We start from the raw sequence: 22727 nt of genomic DNA, 5'->3' as shown, positions 1-22727 counted from the left end.
TGGGCGGAATGAGCCACCCGCTGAAGTCCCGCCCTACCACCTCCGGTTGTGCAGCAGTTTTCAACCGTTTCCAACACGTCCTTCACTAACTTTTTAGGGTGTTTGATCTTGCGGGAATGTAGCCATTTTTCTGCCATGGTTCATGTCCTGTAGGGGATATTTTTGTGGGCGTGTTACACCAAAACCTGTTTCCCCCCGGCAATAGTTTTGCAAGCGCACCGTTGCTGTGACAACGCCCAGAACGATTGTGATTGGTTGAAAGAAATACAAGCAGCCGGAGCGCTTTTTTCTCCAATCTTAAAGTGAGAGTCGGCCAGCCAGACTTTCCTTTTCTTGAGAAAGGTCTGGTGAGCGAGACTAGGATAGGCCTAATTTTCGCAATATTACGCAGATGAAAAAATGCAGTCCATGAAGTTTGTTTTAAATGAGAATTAAAAGACAAATCTTGATCAAATATTACTCCAAGGTTTCTTACGGTAGTGCTAGAGGCCAGAGCGATGCCATCTAGAAAAACTATGTCATCAGATAAAGAGTCTCTGAGTTGTTTGGGACCAAGAACAACAACTTCAGTTTTGTCTGAATTTAACATAAGGAAATTGGTGCTCATCCAGGTTTTTATGTCTTTTAGGCAATTATGAAGTTTAGTTAATTGATTCCTTTCTTCTGGCTTCATCGATAAACACAACTGTGTATCATCCGCATAACAATGGAAATTTACAGAGTGATTTCTAATGATGTTACCTAAAGGAAGCATATATAGAGTAAATAGGATTGGTCCGAGCACAGAACCTTGCGGAACAAACTTTAGTGCGTAAGGATGATTTATCGTTAACATGAACAAACAGAAAACGATCGGATAAATAAGATTTAAACCAGCTTAGTGCAGAACCTTTTAGGCCAATTAAGTGTTCCAGTCTCTGTAGCAGAATTTGATGGTCAATTGTGTCAAACGCCGCACTAAGATCTAATAAAATAAGTGCAGAGACGGGTCCTTTGTCTGAAGCAATCAGAAGGTCATTTGTAATTTTAACTAGTGCTGTCTCAGTGCTATGATGCACTTTAAATCCTGACTGATTCTTCAAATGAATTATCATGGAGAAAATCACACAGCTGGTCTGTGACTACTTTCTCAGGGATCTTTGAAAGAGAGGTAAGATTAGATATTGGTGTACAGTCGGCTAACACCTCTGGATCCAGGGTGGGCTTCTTTAGGAGAGGTTTAATTACAGCTCCCTTAAAAGACTGTGGTACATAACCTGTTAATAAAGATATACTGATCATATCTAATAAATGAGTGTTAACTAAAGGTAAGACTTCCTTAAGTAGCCTAGTTGGGATGGGGTCTAAGAGACACGTTGATGATTTAGATGAAGAAATCACTGCAGTCAATTCTTGAAGAGAAATCGGGGAGAAGCAATCTAAATATATATTGGGTCTTACAGCTGTATTTGAGGGCAGATATGTACTATCTGAGGACAGGAGGCCATGAATTTTGCCTCTAATAGTTAGAATTTTGTCATTAAAAAAGTTCATAAAATCATTACTGCTAAGGGCTAAAAGAATACAAGGCTCAGAGAGCCTTGATTAGAGCCTTGACTAGAGCTGTGACTCTCAATCTGCCTGGCTTCAGTGCTGAAAAGAAACCTGGGATTGTTCTTATACGTCCTCTTACACATTTTAAGACTGTCTGCCCAGATTAGACGAGATTCTTGCAGTTTGGTTAATCGCCAATTCCGTTCAAATTTTGTTTTAACTTATGGGTTTGGGAGTTATACCAAGGAGCAAACTTTCTTTGCTTTGTTAACTTCTTTTTAAGAGGTGCTGCAGAGTCGAGTGTTGTTCGCAGCAAGGCTACGGCACTATCGATAAGATGATCAAATGAGAGGTTAAAGTTCATACTGAAAACCTCTGTTACTGAGGGACATGGTATTAAATTTAACGACGGAGGAATCATTTCCTTAAATTTTGCGACAGCACTATCTGATCAACATCTAGTATAGTAACTGTTGCTGAGTGGCGTGTAATCGAGTAAAAAGAAATCAAAAGTAATCAAATAATGATCCGATACCGAGGGATTCTGTGGAAAGACTGTTAGGTTATCAGTTTCAATTCCATACGTCAGAACTAGATCGAGGGTATGGTTAAAACAGTGAGTGGGTTAATGTACACCCTGACTGAAGCCAATGGAGTCTAATGAGATAAATGTGGTGGCCAGGGAGTCGTTATCAACGTCAACGTGAATGTTAAAATCGCCTGCAATTATAACTTTATCTGATTTGAGAACTAAACTGTATAAAAAAATCTGAGAATTCAGATACAAATTCAGAATACGGGCCAGGAGCATGGTACACTATAACAAATATAAGTGGCTGCGAGGTTTTCCAGGTCGGATGTAAAAGACAAAGAACAAGGCTTTCAAATGAATTATAATCTAGTTTAGGTTTAGGGCTGATTAACAGACTAGAGTTAAAATTGGCTGCAACTCCCCCTCCTAGGCCGCTGCCTCGAGGAATGTGGGTATTATTATGACTGGGAGGAGTGGATTCATTTAGAGTGACATATTCATCTTGACACAGCCAGGTTTCAGTGAGGCTGAGTAAATCAATATGATTATCTGATATTAATTTGTTTACTATGTTACGGCCGGCTCATAGGCCGCAACAAATGAGGGCGATGTAGACGGGGCGGTTCCAAAAGTTAACATAAGTTTATTAAACAATCAAACAATGAATACTGCGATGGGGTGTGGAAGTCAGTGTCAGTGGTGTGTGAGGGTGCATGGATGTGTTGGTTAATGTGAGGTGCATGTTGTCAGTGCAAAACAATAGACGGCAACTCAAAAGCGAAAGGCAGCATGGCTGGAGGAGGGGACCGACAGGAGCGTGACAGCAGCCACGTCCGCACCGACTGCGATTGCTGAACACGAACACAAGAGCGAGCAAGGAGCACACGGGGACTGGGAAGGCGGGGTTAAGTAGCCTGGGAACACTGGCCAGCTGTTCCCATTTACTTGATGGCATCTCAGCTCCACCCAGCTGAGGACCTGCAAGACACAGAGCACACACACAGTACTATCGAAGGACCAAGGCCCTGGGGCCGTCACAACTAACACTGCTTTCGATGATAGAGACCTGATATTTAACAGTCCGCATTTAATTCTCCTGTTTTGTCTTTCTGTCACAGAAGATGTTTTAATTTTTATGAGGTTGTTATGCACAACTGCTCTTTGTTTAATTTTGGATTTAGATAATTTAGGTGGTCGGGGGACAGACACCATTTGTATAGAACTATGGGTGGGTAACTGCACTAGAAGCGCAGAGAAGTGTATAGGACTGCTACTCTGAGTCCTGATCTCAACTCTGGGTTGTCAGGGTTTTGAATTACAAATAAACTTTGCCAGGTTCCTAGATATGAGAGCAGCTCCATCCAAAGTGGGATGAATGCCGTCTCTCCTAATAAGACCAGGTTTTTCCCAGAAGGTTTGCCAATGATTAAAGAAACCCACATTGTTTGCTGGACACCACCTGGACAGCCAGCGATTAAATGATGACATGCGGCTAAACATGTCATTAGTGGTCAGATTTGGGAGGGGACCAGGGAAAACTACGGAGTCCGACATAGTTTTAGCGTATTTACACACCAAGGAAATATTAATTTTAGTGACCTCCAATTGGCGTATGCGGGTGTCATTGCCGCCGACATGAATAACGATTTTACTAAATCTACATTTAGCTTTAGCCAGCAGTTTTAAATTTGATTGTGTCGCCCACTCTGGCCCCAGAGATACATTTGATACATAGTTTTGAAGCCCCCAAGGAGGTTTCACTTGTTCGCTATGAGAGAGTCCAAGAGTCTTCCTCAGGCAAAAGTATTGTGATGTTTTTATAGTGAGGCAAACAGAAACATATTCAGCCAATTGTGTGTTAGGTTTTTTTTTTTTAGCCTTACTATTTAACCCTCAATACCGAGCAATATCCACAGAACCTTCTCAGATGTCACAACGTCACAAATAAATGATACCTCTGGGGCTTAAAACTATTCAGTGTGCAGATATTTCCTTCTTTTTCACAAAAGGAGAATAGTTTCTCAGTGAATTTTCTTAATTTGTCTAAAGAAATGTCCACACAAAGCCAGCACATAACATCAGCTTTTCATTTTTTTACATTCTGCAAAGATAAATGCAAACGTGGGTACATGTTAAGACATAAATGAAAACATTAAGATGCCATTAATAACTATTAACTATTAAATTTTCTTAATGGTTTAAATCACCACTATATTTCCAATCATCACAGGAAACTGATGAATGACAGCTTTCACTGTGCTTTTACTCTTAAGTAAATTTTGTCTGATCCATTTTTTATATCAGAAATTACAACCATTACTCAAGCAACAGTTTAACAAGATAAACATCCATATAAAAGGTACACATGAAATAAATGAAAAGATTTGCAACAGTAATTATAAAACACATGGATTAGGACCTAGTGTCATAATTTGCAAAATCTTAATTTCTTGTGAAACAACCTCTTTACTGTGGAGTAAATATTACATTGGCCGAGGCGTTTTAACTTTCCTCAAGTGTTCTACATGAGAGCAAAATGACTATGGCCTGTCTTGGTTAAAAGCCCACTCACCACGACAAGGTGCAGGCCAGGAGTGGGAACATATAACACAGGACAAACATACAATAAACTAAAAAGCACAGCCACAAGACAGAAGGAGAAAAAAAGAGAAAACAATACATATACAACACTGGAGAACCTAAAAATACAGATACAATATACAACTCAATTATCTATAAGATAACCTACAAAACTAAATTACTGTGTAACGTGTAACACACTTCAATAACTTAAATATCTATGATATAAAATGAAACAAACCATGGACGTTAACTTGCGTGCAACTGAAGTAAATGACCGTATAAGAAAAACTTTTTTTTTATGCTTTTTATCCTTTTTTAAACATATATATATATATATTTTAAATATGCACTTACCCGTTTCAGGACTTGGAGATACAATTCCAAAAAACTACCTACAGCAACACTAACCAGGGAGGTTGCATATGTATTTAACATAATACATGGTTAACAGTATCACCTTAGGCCCTGTTCATGCAGACTCTAAGAGATATTGAACCCCATGCAAACTATGACATTAAGTAGCTCCTGAACTTGGAGATACAATTCCAAAAACTATCTACAGAAACACTAACCAGGGAGGTTGCATATGTATTTAACATAATACATGGTTAACAATATCACCTTTGGCCCCGTTCATGCAGACTCTAAGAGATATTGAACCCCATGCAAACTATGACATTAAGTAGCTCCTGAACTTGGAGATACAATTCCAAAAACTATCTACAGAAACACTAACCAGGGAGGTTGCATATGTATTTAACATAATACATGGTTAACAATATCACCTTTGGCCCCGTTCATGCAGACTCTAAGAGATATTGAACCCCATGCAAACTATGACATTAAGTAGCTCCTGAACGTGGAGATACAATTCCAAAAACTATCTACAGAAACACTAACCAGGGAGGTTGCATATGTATTTAATATAATACATGATTAACAATATCACCTTAGGCCCCGTTCATGCAGACTCTAAGAGATATTGAACCCCATGCAAACTATGACATTAAAGCAACCCCTACCTTTCTTGCATTTCACACAGCACTTAGAAAAAATTTGAACATCCACAACTCCCGCCTCCCTCCAAAGTCCCATCCTCCTCCTTCTGCAACTCCACTTCCCTCCATTACATCCTCATTATAGACGTAGCCATTGGCAAGGTAATGTTAGATACACGGAAGAGGAGAGCGAGTGTAATGTTACAACAAAGACAGTCAAACGCAACCCCAGAGTTTCAAAACTCAACCGGAGTCAGTGATGACTGATGAGTTTTAGAAGAAGGCTACAGTGCTAACATTAGATAGTAGCGTTAACGTTACTAGTAAGTGGAAACGCACAAGGAAGATAACGTTTATGTTTCAGAGGCTACGCTACAGTAGGCTAACGTTAGCCATTAGCAACTGGATGCTGTGTTGTCATAATGTTAAGAACTGAACTGAACCAGCACAACAACGAAATGACATTTTGCATACCCCAAGCAAACAGAAACAAAATATATTTGTGCAACATATAAGAAAGAACATATAGTGCAATAGTAAGATGAAAAGGGTTGACATTTCATAGTCAAAAACTCCACATCCTGAGAGCAGAACTGGGAGCTCCTCTTCACATCACAGCACCATGAATTGTTTGTGTATACACCACAGAGCTTACCAGATTATGCTTCCGTCCTGTCTGCTCTGTGTAGTGTTAGCCCCGTTAGCTCAACACTGGAGTCTGATATGTTACCATTCATCCATGTCTCAGTGAACACAAGGACGCAGCAGTCCCTCACTCCTTGGTGAGTGGATCTCCATAGTCGGATGTAATCCATTTTCGTGTCCAGTGAGCGGACATTTGCCAGAAGGACACTGGGAACAGCTGGTTTGATGGGGTTAGCTCTTAGCCTAGCTAACCACTCCGCGCTTCCCACGCTCCCGCGTCCTGTCACACCATGGTCATCTCAGGGCTAGCTCGTCGTAGCAGGCCAAGCTTGCTACACATCCTGAGCTCTCTTGGTTGTAGCGTTAGATCTCTGCAGCAGTTTCTAATGTCTGTTAGAAACTCGTGACTGTATTGCACTGATGAATTTACTTCTTGTTGCATCGGTTCTTTCTTTTGCCAACTGATTTCCCTATTGGAGTGGCTGGAGGTGGAAGCGGTGGTCCGCATTTGTTTGCTTTTGTTACGGAGAAAAGTTTATATCCACAAGGGTCCCTGTCACTTGTTTATATCCACAAGCATCCCTGTTACTAACCTGTTTGTTGTCTCAGACTCAGGGATGGAGGGTGTAGGGGGTGGTTACACGAGCGGTTACGTCAGTCAGAGGCCTCCACGTGGGGAAGACATACAGGACAGGAGAAAACTCCAACCAATCATTGCATTCGGTCTGAATGCAATGATTGTTGTTCCTCTTCCCGTGGAGCCTTTCTCTCATTGGTTTTGAGAAGCTGCTGGAAGCATCTTTCAGTAGCTTGGCACACTGTGGTGATGCCAGGTGATGGTTTCTGTAGGCCACCTCTGTCCATCAAAGTCAGGAATCCATGCACCAAGTCATTTGATGTCAGTGCTTGTGAGCAAGGCATGCAAGTAAGCTTCTGTTTCATCTTTTTAACAATGAAGCCTGTGATGTATGAGATTGCTGCCTCCTTGTACTCAGACAGATTGTCAACATCTGGAAGGTCAGAGAGGGTGTCATCGTCAGGCACAAGCACTTCCACAGGCTCCACATCCACCCTGCGTGCGATGTTCACAGTCGCAGGTGTTGAGTCCAGGATGGTTGTGCTGTCACGAAGGAGACAGTTGCCCATGCCCTTTTTCACTTGGTACCTTACAAGGAGGTGCTTGTATGCTCCTCTAAACTGCCTTACATTGGATTGTTGTTGTAACCTCCATGAGCTCTGATTGCAGAGAAGAACAGCTCCAAGTGGTCCTGACTGAGTTTGTAGGTCCGAAGGTATCGGCATGGGGCAGTTGGCTGCTCTACCAGGTCTTCGTAGACGCCCATCACACTCCTGCAACAAGCTATGAAACCATAGATGGGTGTCTTCTTCTGTGTGGAGTGCACATGTACAAGTCTGTTGTCTCTCCCTTTCATTTCGAGCCCACGGAGAAGTGACTCTGTTTCCTCTAAAATACCCCTAGCACGGAGTTTAGTTGCTGGCTTGATGGGTGCTTTGTGTCCTTTTCCAAGTGGGTTGCAGCTGTTTAGGACATCAAAGGCTGCATCAGTTATGCGCAGGAACTGAACTGTGGCTGCAGATCCAATGAAGAAACTCTTGCCTTCAGTCTCCTTGTCCGCTGGCTTTGCAACCTCAACCTTTTGCGAGCAGCACATAGCTTTTCCCGTACTGCAGAGGCTATCCTTTTGAGTGTTCTTGGAGACTCTGAAACAATATAGCCATGATCACTCAGAGAGCAGCTAGGCTGCTGTGTTGACATGCTGTAAGAGTGATCTGATGCTGAGTCTGCCTGTTTTCCACTCGTATTGTCTTGCTGAAAGCTGCTACCCAAACCAACATCGTCACACACATTCACTGTCAGAGCAATGTCATCATGCAAGACATCATGAGCAACAAAGGCCCATTCAGGTGTGTCTTCCATCATAATAACATTGCTTTGATTGGCAGCAAGATTGTTGACACTACTCCCATTGTCTTCATCTGCAACCTCCTCGATGATGTTTACAGCAGAAACAGGGCTGTCACTTATCTCCTCACTTACCAAGCTTTTTCGTTCTGGCCGATTTGCCATTGGGGAAAAAGAAAATGGTAGCCACGGCAGTGTCTTTAAGGCATGTCCTTCCCTAATAAAAAGTAAATGAAACATGAAAAATGATCTTATTGCTGAGTAAGTGGCTGTCAATCATAAAATAGTTTTGTGTTTAAATTCTGTAGATATTCGACTTTATATTTGAAGATGATTTTAAATTTAATAGTGTACTACCAAGACAACTGGAGTATGAATGTACAGTATGCAATTCATCCACATTAAAATAATTGTTGCCATTAAAAGGAAACTGAACAATTCTCAAAGCTCACTGCCACTGTGGAATCATGCTATGTTCAGCTGTCTCATTTTGAGAATATTTTTTTCCATTGGTTCCTCATAGACTGTATGTGAAGAATTAGCAATTCTCACTATGATAAAGGGTCTTTGCATAAAATTCACTAAAATGCTAAAGTTGGTAAATACATGTCATGTTCCTTGATTGATAAAATCTTCATTTGGCCTTTTGCATCAGGGGAACACTGAACTGCACTGGTGTGTCAGTAATTTCACCTTATCAGTAATAGTACAGAGCAAGCTGTGCTCTAATCGAGTACTTAGTAATGTATGAAAATTTGTGTGGGAGCAAGGAGTGTTTTTGTTTGCACATCTGTCCCTCAGTCACTGGGGGGAGTTGTGGGTGAGTGTATGTGTCCGTGTATGTGTGTGTGTGTGTGTGTCTGTGTGTCTGTGGTTACAGTCTTTAAAGGACAGATTATAGCAGCAGAATCTCTAATTGAAACAGCATCTGCACATTATATATCAGTCTTTTCCATCTCCCACATACTACTACAGCCTTTATTACTGATAATACTGTTGCTACTTTTGTGATTATGACTGTTACATAGATATTGTAACGTACTGTAATCTTATACACACATAGTGCTCAGTAATTCTAGCACATGTAGATCCTGTTACTGCATGTCACTAACTCGGCCGTACTGCATGTCAGTAACTCGACCTCTTCTCCAGAGGCTTTGTGCTCCACTGTCTCGCAGGTTAACTTCTATCACAGCGGTGCCTAGTGTGACGTGTGAGGTTGTGCCGCTGATGTGGTCCTGCCAAATGCCTTCTGCTGCTGCTGTTATCATTAGTCATACTTCTACTGTTATACACATATGATTATTGTCACATATGTATACTATCAGATATTAATATATACTTTCAACATATTGTACCACAGTAGCGAGAATTATAATTATAATATTATTACTTTCATTCATGTTGTTGTAAGCTATTAACATTATCGTCTGTCCTGCATCTCTCTCCGTCTCTGTCTCCCTTTCTGTCTCATTGTGTCATACAGATTACCGTTATCTATTATGTTGATCTGTTCTGTATGTCATCTATTGCACGTCTGTCATCCTGGAAGAGGGATCCCTTCTCAGTTGATCTTCCTGAGGTTTCTATCGTTTTTTTCCCCTGTTAAAGGGAGTTTTTCCTTATCTGCTGCGAGGGTCCTAAGGACAGAGGGATGTTGTATGCTGTAAAGCCCTGTGAGGCACGTTGTGATTTGTGATATTGGGCTTTTTACATAAAATTGATTGATTGACTGATGTCGTCAGTAGTTTAGCTTTCAGAAGCCATCAAAGTTCTACTCCCAAGTCATGGGTTCATTGCCAAAAATGACCTTGCGTTCTACTGACATTGCTTGTTTTATCGACATCTCCACTCTTACCAATAGGCTAATTCACACCGGGTGAGGTCCCGCCCAACGCTGCTTGCAGCTTTAATTAGGGACCTCGGCCGAAGGACGTAAGGTTTATTATTATTATTATTATTATTATTATTATTGTTTCAATGGCCGCTGTGGCTTGTAGGAATGACGTAGAAAGATCAAACCAAAACTGTCTTGTTCGTCTCATTAAGACCTACAAATCACACGCTCACACCCATGACCTAAACCCAACAGGAAGTGAGCTATTTCCCTTTCAAAGTAAGATTTCGCCTCAAAAATGCTCTTTTTCAAAATTTCTTAAAAAATCTACTCCTCCTACACCGTTTATCGTATCAGCTTCAAACTCGCACACATGACAGATCAACTGGTCCTAATCAGATATTCTGTATAACTTTTTCATTACTCGAATGGTTTGGATTTTATGGCGTCTTCCAGGTGATGTCGTACAAAACCTCCTGATGATTTTTGTGCCACCTAGAAACACTAAAATGCCCGCTGCGACTGGTAGGAATCCCGTAGAAAGACCAAACCAAAACTGGCTCGTTCGTCTCATCAAGACCTACAAATCTCATGCTGTAACCCCTGACCTAAGTCCAACAGGAAGTGCGCTATTGCCCTTTCATTGTAAGATGACGTTTTTCACAAATTCTCTCTCTCAAAAAATATTTGCTCCTACACCGTTTATCATAACTGCTTCAAACTCACACACATGACAGCTCCACCCCTGGTGAACATTACTTGTGAAGGACTTTGTCATTATTGGAACGGTTTGGATTTTAGAAGCGTTCTAAGGTGCAGGACACAACTCCTCATGATGATCTCTGTAAGAAAAGGTGAGGACCAACACATCATAAACTTGTGACTAAGTTCACATTTTTGAGTCCATAGACATAAAAGCTATATATTTCTGCATTCAGAACAAGTTTATCTATCTGATGATGCCTTCAGATTGAAGATCGGACCCACGGTTTGGGAACTGGAAGGAGTAGTTCGGGAAATTTTCAACCCATTCTGCTCTCATCTAGTCTCTCTCTCTCAGCTGCAGCTGTCATTAATTAGCATAACAAAAACTTCACTCTGACAGACACAAGCCGGTGTGTGTGTGTGTGTGTGTGTGTGTGTGTGTGTGTGTTACAACAACATGAATGAAAGCAATAATATTATAATTATAATTCTGGCTATTGTGGTACAACATGTTGAAAGTATATATTAATATCTGATAGTATACATATGTGACAATAATCATGTGTATAATAACAGTAGAAGTATGGCACACACAGACAGACAGACACACACACACACACATACAAACACACACACACACACACGCTTGTGTGTGTCTTTTTTGCCTTGGTGCTATTTATTATAAGAAGCTAAATCATTTAGGCTATTTGCAAAATTGTATCGCGCTTGATGTGAATTAAACAGGCAGTTACGTTGAAATTTCGCCTTTGGGCAAGCATGTCATCATTGAAATGGATCATATAACGTTGTGGTGGTGACTTTAAAACTTCAGCATAGAGGACTTTTATTGCAACTTTCGTTTCTGCCTGGTTTCTGTTACCTTCAAAATTACCGCTGGCTTACCAGAGCCTCTCCTGCTCGTCTGAGCTCTGTGTCTCAATGTGACATAATGTGAAAGCATGCACAGGCATCAGTGTTGATTGGCTATCACTTGTGCCGTGTAGCCAATCAAGACAGAGCAAGACAGCTGTATCAGAGCCAAAGGAGCGAGTTTTAAAATACAATTATTTGATTGGTCTCTCTTTCTCTCTCTCTCTCTTTCTCTCTCTCTCTCTCTCCCTCCCCCCTCTCCCTCTCTCCCTCCCTCCTCTCCCTTCTCTCCCTCCTCCCTCTCTCCCTCTCCCTCTCTCTCTCTCTCTCTCTCTCTCTCTCTCTCTCTCTCTCTCGGGTCCTGTTACTGCATGTCACTAACTCGGCCATACTGCATGTCAGTAACTTGGCCTCTTCTCCAGAGCCTTTGTGCTCCACTGTCTCGCAGGTTAACTTCTATCACAGCAGTGCCTGGATAGTGTGACGTGTGAGGTTGTGCTGCTGCTGTGGTGTCAAATGCCTCCTGCTGATTCTGTTATCATTAGTCATTAGTCAACTCATCTTGAAGTGCCTGGGCTGTCACCTAACTACATGCAGTCATTAATTAGCATAACAATGGCTTCACTCTGACAGACACAAGTGTGTTTGTGTGTCTGTGTGTGTGTGGCTGTGTCTGACTGTGTGTGTCATACTTCTACTGTTATTATACACATATGATTATTGTCACATATGTATACTATCAGATATTAATACATACTTTCAACATGTTGTACCACAATAGCCTGAATTATAATTATAATATTATTACTTTCATTAATGTTGTTGTAAGCTACTGTCATTATCATTTGTCCTGCATCTCTCTCTGTCTCCCCTTCTGTGTCATTGGGTCCTGAGGACAGAGGGATGTTGTATGCTGTAAAGCCCTGTGAGGCAAATTGTGATTTGTGATTTGGTTTTCAGAAGCCATCAAAGTTCTACTCCCAAGTCATGGGTTTATTGCCCAAAATGACCTTGCGTTCTGTTGACATTGCTTATTTTATCGACATTTCGACTCCTATGAATAGGCTAATTCACACCGTCTACGGGAGCTGGAGGCCGACAGCAAGGGTCCAAGGTCCCGCCCAATGCTGCTTGCAGCTTTAATTAGGGACCAAGCCCGAAGGCAGAGGACTGCTCACAGAGCCGTTTTTGCTGCGTTTATTATTATTAGGGACCTTGACTGAAGGGCAAACTTCAGATGATTCATATTAGTCCTGCCCTGAAAACATTTATATGACCATATTTCCTGATACTCATAGTGCTACCTAGTGGCAACAAGAAGTTGGTCTCATCAAACACTTACCTTTTGATTTATCTGAAAGTTAAATGCTGTGGTGTATATTTGATGTATAAAAACATGATGTATAATTACTGCGCTCTCCAACTCCCTCTAGTGGAAAGAGGAAGTGACACAAAATGTGAAATATGTCATTCCAGCACTGAATCAGGGATATGCCAAGTCACTCCTGCGTGCGATGTCTAACTTTGACAGAAATGAATTGACACGTCAGAAGTCGTCCTGCCAGCCCCCCCCCCCCCCCCCCATTGCGTAAAGGTGCGAGGGCCCGTTCATCGCTGCTTGCAGCTTTAATTAGGGCCCGAGCACCTAGCAGTGCGAGGACCCTATTGAAATGCAAGGATTTATTATTATTATTATTATTATTATTAGGGCCCGAGCACCTAGCAATGCGAGGACCCTATTGACATGCAAGGATTTTTTATTATTAGGGCCCGAGCACCTAGCGGTGCGAGGACCCTATTGAAATGCAAGGATTTTTTATTATTATTATTAGGGCCCGGGCACCTAGCAGTGCGAGGACCCTATTGACATGCAAGGATTTTTTATTATTAGGGCCCGAGCACCTAGCGGTGCGAGGACCCTATTGAAATGCAAGGATTTTTTATTATTATTATTAGGGCCCGGGCACCTAGCAGTGCGAGGACCCTATTGAAATGCAAGGATTTTTTATTAGGGCCCGAGCACCTAGCGGTGCGAGGACCCTATTGGAATGCAAGGATTTTTTATTATTATTATTATTATTATTATTATTATTATTATTCCTCCAAATAAATTGCCTTTTTGGGAGGCTTAACATACCCGAAAACTCATGAAACTTTGCACACATCTCAGAACTGGTGAAAAATTCGATATTTTAAGGGTCTCGTGTGCGGGTTCCAAAAGATGGCTCAGTAGTGCCCCCTACAAAAGTTTGAGGAAACAGCCCCTGAAGCTAGTTTAACCTACATGTATGAAACTCGGCAGGCTTATGTAACACCCGGAGACGTACAAAAAAGCCTCCTGGAGGCATCCTCTAAACCCAACAGGAAGTCAGCCATTTTGAATTTACTGTGCTATTTTGGTGCATTTTTGGCCATTTCCAGGGGTCATAAATGAAGAACTAGTCCTAGAGATTTCATCCGATTGACTTCAAACCTTGGTCTGTCCCATCCCAAGACCTTGAAGATGAAAAGTTATCAAAAGCTTGAGTTTTCGTCAATGCGTGTGACCGTGGGATGGCGTCAAAGTTAGGGGTCTCGCCACTAAACAGGAAGTAGTTTATAACTCCAACATACATGGTCCAATCTTGCCCAAACTTCACAGGATTGATGACAGTCCCGCCCTGAACACATCTACATGTCAACAATTAGAGATAATCATAGCGCCCCCTACTGGCAACGGGAAATGTCATGTTTTAGACTTTAATGTACATCTCCTACAGACTTGACCAGATCCACTTCAAACTTGGTGAAAAAAGTCATAAGACGTTGATGATGCTTTATTGTGGAAATTGTGAGTTTTCATCAAAGGGCGTGGCCACGGCCTGGCAGCGAACTTTGATGTTTCGCCGTGATGATAAACGTTGCTGTAACTTGACTCCACATGGGAATATCTTGCCAAAACTTCACACATATAATGACAGTCCAGCCCTGAACACATCTACAGAGGAATTTTGAATCACCGCCATACCGCCACCTTCTGGCAACAGAAAGCTACTTTATACATTCTTTGATGTCCCGCTTCTAGCAGGTTAATCAGACCCACCTCAAACTTGCTGGTCTAAGTCCTTAGACCTTGATGATGCTTAAAAATGAAGCTTTTGAGTTTTCATCAAACACTGTCACCGTGGCGCCGCCTTCTTCACCATCAAACACGATGTTGTTTGGAAGGGACAAGGGATGCTTGAAAGCTCACCAAACGTGGCATACACATCACAGGTCACAAGTCCTGTTGTGTGATGTGATTTTTGTGCTTTGATGCACCAAGATGGCTCAACAGTGCCCCCTAGAATATTTCAATTAAGCAGCCCCCAAAGCTGCTTTGACCTGCATGTATGAAACTTGGTAGGCACTTATAACAGTCTATCATGTACAAAAAAGCCTCTTGGAGCCATGCTCCAAACCCAACAGGAAGTCCGCCATTTTGAATTTACTTGTGCCATTTTTGTGCATTTTTGCCCATTTCCAGGGCTTGTAAATTAACGAACTTGTCCTACAGATTTAATCAGATTGGCTCCAAACTTGGTGTATGTAAGCGTGACTATGTTGTGACCAAAAGTTATTACAGGATTTGCCCAATGTTGAATGGCGCGCCCGCTGCCGAGCGTTGAATCTTGAGGTCTCGCCATGAAAAACGAAATTGCTGTAGCTTTTGCATAAATGGTCCAATCTCCACCAAACTTCTCATGATTCATATTAGTCCCACCCTGAACACATTTTCATTACCATATTTCCTGATAATCATAGTGCCACCTAGTGTTGAAAAGAAGAACTTCTTATCAGACACTTACCTTTGGATTAACCTGAAATTTCAGTGCTGTGGTCTATATTTGATGTTCACAAACATGACATATCATTAGTGTCTATGTGTGCTGCAGAGGGTTTAATTTTGATGTCTCGCCATGAAACAGGAAATTGCTATAAATTTGGAGTAAATGGTCTGTTGTCCACCAAACTTGACATGATTCATATTTGTCCCACCCTGAACACATTTATATGACAATATTCCGTGATAGTCATAGCGCCACCTAGTGGTGAAAGGAAGTACTTCTTGTCAGACAGTTATCTTTGGATTCACCTGAAATTTCAATGCTGTGGTCTATATTTGATGTACACAAACGTGACATATCATTAGTGTCTATGCGCGCTGCAGAGGGTTTACTTTTGATGTCTTGCCATGAAAGAGGAAATTGCTATAAATTTGGAGTAAATGGTCCGTTGTCCTCCAAACTTGACATGATTCATATTTGTCCCACCCTGAACACATTTATATGACGATGTTCCGTGATAGTCATAGCACCACCTAGTGGTGAAAGGAAGTACTTCTTACCAGACACTTATCTTTGGATTCACCTGAAATTTCAGTGCTGTGGTCTACATTTGATGTACACAAATATGACATATCATTAGTGTCTATTTGCCCTGCAGAGGTTTTACTTTTGATGTCTCGCCATGAAACAGGAAATTGTTATAAATTTGGAGTAAATGGTCTTTTGTCGACCAAACTTGACATGATTCATATTTGTCCTACCCTGAAGACATTTATATGACAATATTCCGTGACAGTCATAGCGCCACCTAGTAGTGAAAGGAAGTACTTCTTACCAGACACTTATCTTTGGATTAACCTGAAATTTCAGTGCTGTGGTGTGTATTTGATGTACACAAACATGATATATCATTAGTGTCTATACATGCTGCAGAGGGTTTAATTTTGAAGTCTCGCCATGAAACAGGAAATTGCTATATTGTTGCCGTAAATGTTCTGATCTCCATCAAACTTCAGATGATTCATATTAGTCCTGCCCTGAAAACATTTATATGACCATATTTCCTGATACTCATAGTGCTACCTAGTGGTGACAGGAAGTATGTCTCAAACACTTATCTTTTGATTTATATGAAAGTTAAATGCTGTGGTGTATATTTGATGTATAAAAACATGATGTATAATTACTGCACTCTCCAACTCCCTCTAGTGGAAAGAGGAAGTGATACATAATGTGAAATATGTCATTCCAGCACTGTATCAGGGATATGCATGCGATGTCTGACTTGTCAGAAGATGTACTGCTAACCCCCCCGAGTTGCGTGAAAGTGCAAGGGCCCGTTCATCGCTGCTTGCAGCTTTAATTCTTCTTCTTCTTCTTCTTCTTCCTCCAAATGAATTGCCTTTTTGGGAGGCTTAACATACCTGAAAACTCATGAAACTTTGCACACATTTCAGAACTTGTGAAAAATTTGATATTTTAAGGGTCTCGTGTGCGGGTTCCAAAAAATGGCTCAGTAGCTCGTACTCGTACTTGTTGTACTCGTACTCGTCGTCCTCCGTTTATCCGGGTCCGGGTCGCAGGGGCAGCAGCTTCAGCAAAGAAGCCCAGACAGTCCTCTCCTCAGCCACTTCCGTCAGCTCTTCCACAGGAACCCCGAGGCATTCCCAGGCCAGGCGGGTGATGTTGTCCCTCCAGCGTGTTCTGGGGCGGCCCCAAGGTCTCCTCCCAGTTGGACACGCCCGAAACACCTCCCAAGGGAGGCGTCCGGAAGGCATCCTTACCAGATGCCCGAACTACCTCAACTGGCTCCTCTCGATGTGGAGGAGCAGCGGCTCTACTCCGAGTCCCTCCCGGATGTCCCGGATGGTGAGGGTTGGAATGTAGATTGACCGGTAAATCGAGAGCTTCGCTTTCTGGCTAAGCTCCCTCTTCACCACAACGGACCAGTTAAGCGCCTGCATCACTGCTGACGCCGCCCCAATCCGCCTGTCAATCTCCCGCTCCATCCTACCCTCACTCGTGAACAAGATCCCGAGATACTTAAACTTCTCCACCTGAGGAAGGACCTCCCCCCCGACCTGGAGTGGGCAATCCACCCTTTTCTGGCTGAGGACCATGGCCTCAGACTTGGAGGTGCTGATTCTCATCCCAGCCGCTTCACACTCGGCTGCGAACCGTCCCAGTGAGAGCTGGAGGTCACTGTTCGATGGAGCTAGGAGGACCACGTCATCGGCAAAAAGCAGGGACGAGATCCTCCCATCACCGAACCTGACACCCTTCACCACTCGGCTGCGCCTAGAAATTCTGTCCATAAAAGTTATGAACAGAACCGGTGACAAAGGGCAGCCCTGGCGGAGTCCAACCTTCACTGGGAACAGGTCCGACTTACTGCCAGCCACGTGAACCAGACTCATGCTCCTTCGGTACAGGGACTGGATGGCCCTTAGCAAAGGCCACCAACCCCATACTCCCAGAGCACACCCCACAGGATGCCCCTGGGGACACGGTCGTAAGCCTTCTCCAAATCCACAAAACACATGTGGACTGGTTGGGCAAACTCCCATGCCCCCTCCAGCACCCTGGTGAGGGTAAAGAGCTGGTCCACGGTTCCGCGTCCGGGACGAAAACCACATTGCTTCTCCTCAATCTGAGGTTCAACTATCGACCGGACCCTCTTCTCCAGCACCCTGGAGTAGATCTTACCGGGTAGGCTGAGGAGTGTGATCCCCCTGTAGTTGGAACACACCCTCTGGTCTCCTTTCTTGAAAATGGGGACCACCACCCCGGTCTGCCACTCCAGAGGCACTGACCCCGATGTCCACGCAATGTTGCAGAGGTGTGTCAGCCAGGACAGCCCTACAACATCCAGAGACTTGAGATATCCAGGACGAATCAACCACCAACAGGGCTCTGCCGCCTCGGAGTTGTTTCGCTACCTAAGCAACTTCTGCCCCAGAAATTGGACGACCCGCCCCCGAGACCCCCGTCTCTGTTTCCTCACTGGAATACGTGTTGGTGGGATTGAGGAGCTCCTCAAAGTATTCCTTCCACCGCCCGACAATGTCCCCAGTTGACGTCAGCAGCTCCCCGCCCCCACTGTAAACAGTGTGAGCAAGTTGCTGCCTTGCCCCCCCGAGGCGTCGGATGGTTTGCCAGAAACTCTTTGGAGCCGATCGATAGTCTTCCTCCATGGCCTCACCGAACTCCTCCCACGCCTGAGTTTTTGCCTCCATGACTGCCGCCTCTGCGCTCTGCTTGGCCCACCGGTACCCGTCAGCTGCTTCCAGAGACCCACAGACCAACCATGCCCTTTAGACCTCCTTCTTCAGCCTGACGGCTCCACTCACCTCTGGTGTCCACCAGCGGGTTCGGGGATTACCGCCGCGACTGGCCCCAGCGGCCTTGTGGCCACAGCTCGCAACCACCACCTCGACAATGGCAGAGCGGAACAAGGCCCATTCGGACTCAATGTCCCACTCTGCCCTCAGGACGTGGTCGAAGCTCTCCCGGAGGTGGGAGTTGAAGATCATCTGGACAGGTTCTTCCACCAGGCGTTCCCAGCAGACCCTCACTGTTCGTTTGGGCCTGCCAGGTCTGCGCGGCGTCTTCCTCCACCATCTGATCCAACTCACCACCAGGTGGTGATCAGTTGACAGCTCTGCTCCTCTCTTCACCCGAGTGTCCAGAACATATGGTCGCAGGTCAAATGATACGACTACAAAGTCGATCATTGACCTGCGACCTAGGATGTCCTGGTGCCACGTGCACCGATGGACATCCTTATGTTTGAACATGGTGTTAGTTATGGCCAAACTGCGACCCGCACAGAAGTCCAATAACTGAACACCACTCGGGTTCAGATCGGGCGGGCCGTTCCTCCCATTCACGCCCCTCCAGGTCCCGCTGTCATTGCCCACGTGAGCGTTGAAGTCCCCCAGCAGAACAATGGAGTCCCCGGTCGGGGCACTGTCCAGCACCCGTCCCAGGGCACCCCAAAAAGGGCGGGTACTCTGAACTGTTGTTCGGCGCATAAGCACAGACAAGAGTCAGGACCCGTTCCCCGACGCGACGGCGCAGGGAAGCAACCCTTTCATCTACCGGGGTGAACCCCAACGTACAGGCAGAGAGTCTGGGGGCTATCAGAAAGCCCACCCCGGCCCTCCGCCTCTCACCCGGAGCAACTCCAGCGAAGGAGAGAGTCCAACCCCTCTAAAGGACTAGGGTTCCAGAGCCGGAACTATGTGTCGAGGTGAGGCTGACTATATCTAGCCGGTAGCGCTCAACCTCTTCCACAAGCTCCGGCTCCTTCCCCACCAGAGAGGTGACATTCCATGTCCCAAGAGCCAACTTCTGTAACCAAGGATCGGACCGCCAAGGCCCCCGCCTTGGTCTGCTGCCCAATCCACATTGCACCGAACCCTTCTGGATCCCTCTGTGGATGGTGGGCCTGCAGGGGGACGAGCCCATGTAGCCGGTTCGGGCTGGGCCCGGCCGGACCCCATGGGCGAAGGCCCGACCACCAGGTGCTCGCCCACGGGCCCCAACCCCAGGCCTGGCTCCAGAGCAGGGCCCCGGTAACCCTCCGGGCTGGATACACGTGTCCATGTTTGTATCCATCATGAAGGGTCTCTTGAACCGTTCTTTGTCTGACCCTTCGCCCAGAACCAATGTGCCATGGGTAACCCTACCAGGGGCAAAATGTCCCCAACAGCATAGCTCCTAGGGTCATTAGGGCACTCAAACTCCTCCACCACAATAAGGTGATGGTTCTCGGAGGAGAGAACCGTCACGGCTCAGTAGCGACCCCTACAAAAGTTTGAGGAAACAGCCCCTGAAACTAGTTTAACCTGCATGTATGAAACTCGGCAGGCTTATGTAACGCCCAGAGATGTACAAAAAAGCCTCTTGGAGGCATGATCTAAACCCAACAGAAGGTCGGCCATTTTGAATTTACTGTGCTATTTGGTGCATTTTTGGCCATTTCCAGGGGTCATAAATGAACGAACTAGTCCTAGAGATTTCATCCGATTGACTTCAAACCTTGGTCTGTCCCATCCCAAGACCTTGAAGATGAAAAGTTATCAAAAGCTTGAGTTTTCATCAATGCATGTGACCGTGGGATGGCGTCAAAGTTAGGGGTCTCGCCACTAAACAGGAAGTAGTTTATAACTCCAGCATACATGGTCCAATTTTGGCCAGACTTCACAGGATTGATGACAGTCCTGCCCTGAACACATCTACATGTCAATAATTAGAGATAAACATAGCGCCCTCTACTGGCAATGGGAAATGTCATGTTTTAGACTTTAATGTACATCTCCTACAGACTTGACCAGATCCACTTCAACCTTGGTAAAAAAAGTCATAAGACGTTGATGATGCTTTATTGTGGAAACTGTGAGTTTTCGTCAAAGGGTGTGGCCACGGCCTGGCGGCGAACTTTGGTGTTTCACCATGATGATAAACGTTGCTGTAACTTGACTCCACATGGGAATATCTTGCCAAAACTTCACACATATGATGACAGTCCAGCTCTGAACACATCTACAGAGGAATTTTGAATCACCGCCATAGCGCCACCTACAAACACAATGTTGTTTTGAAGGGACAAGGGATGCTTGAAAACTCACCAAACATGGCATACACATCACAGGTTGCAAGTCCTGTTGTCTGATGTGATTTTTGTGCTTTGCTGCACCAAGATGGCTCAACAGCGCCCCCTTGAATATTTCAATTAAGCAGCCCCCAAAGCTGCTTTGACCTGCATGTATGAAACTTGGTAGGCACCTGTAACAGTCTATCATGTACAAAAAAGCCTCTTGGAGCCATGCTCCAAACCCAACAGGAAGTCTGCCATTTTGAATTTACTTGTGCCACCTTTGTGCATTTTTGCCCATTTCCAGGGCTTGTAAATTAACGAACTTGTCCTACAGATTTAATCAGATTGGCTCCAAACTTGGTGTATGTAAGCGTGACTATGTTGTGACCAAAAGTTATCAAAAGATTTGCCCAATGTTGAATGACACGCCCGCTGCTGAGCGTTGAATCTTGAGGTCTCGCCATGAAAAACGAAATTGCTGTAGCTTTTGCATAAATGGTCCTGTCTCCACCAAACTTCACATGATTCATATTAGTCCCGCCCTGAACACATTTTCATTACCATATTGCCTGATACTCATAGACCCACCTAGTGGCGACAGGAAGTAGGTCTCATCAAACACTTATCTTTCGATTTATCTGAAAGTTAAATGCTGTGGTGTATATTTGATGTACAAAAACATGATGTATAATTAGTGCGTTCTCCAACTCCCCCTAGTGGAAAGAGGAAGTGATACAAAATGTGAAATATGTTATTCCAGCACTGTATCAAGGATATGCAGAGTCACTCCTGCATGCGATATCTAACTTTGATAGAAATGAACTGACGTGCCAGAAGGCATCCTGCCAGCCCCCCGAGTTGCGTGAAGATGCGAGGGCCCGTTCATTGCTGCTTCGTGCTAATCAGATCTTTTGTATAACTTTTTCATTACTCGAACAGTTTGGATTTTATGGGCTCCTTAAGGTGACATGTCACAAAACGTCCTGACAATTGTCGAAAGCTGCCCCATAGGAAATAAATGGCAGCAGGGGGAGAAAGGGACCAATTTTAGGGCTTTTTCTAGCCTTTACAGCATCTCCATACTTTGTGCTACACACTCCATTCCAATTTTCAAATGTTGCCACAGGTCTCATCTATTCACTCATGTTTTCATCTTTTCCATATCTTTCACTGTTTTTAATCTGTGCCTCTCAAAGTACCATGAGCAAATTTGGAGAAATTGTCAGTTTATAATGGGTGCCCAGATAGCAAAAGTAATCCAGCTCATACTTGGGCCACATGCTTGTGTTTCTTCTGGCCCAGTATACGGCTGGTTCCACGGGCCAAGTCTGTCCCATATACAGCATGACTTTCAGGTTAAACATTAGTGGGCCTGACCTGGCCCAGTGTGTTTATAACAATAGAAAAAGGCTGTGGTCCACTTCTGGTCCACATACTTTCTCATTTAATTCTAATAATTTGGCCCATCTCTGGCCCATACACTATACACTGATATCAAATATAAAATGTGCTACTGGTCCAGACCTGGCCCACATACTGCATCAAAGGTTGCCTTGTTGTCATGGAGATCTTGAGTGCTGCCCCATTTCAGGGCCAGCTTCTGCTCCACAATGTTTTTTTCTATCTTTCATCAGTATTTCTGAAATGCTGAAACATGACACTCCAGGTTGCTGTTAATATTCTAGATAAAAT

The sequence above is a fragment of the Epinephelus lanceolatus genome, chromosome 12 (genome assembly GCF_041903045.1).
Source record: "Epinephelus lanceolatus isolate andai-2023 chromosome 12, ASM4190304v1, whole genome shotgun sequence".
Lineage (NCBI taxonomy): Eukaryota > Metazoa > Chordata > Actinopteri > Perciformes > Serranidae > Epinephelus > Epinephelus lanceolatus.
Note: the sequence above shows the minus strand (reverse complement) of the source record.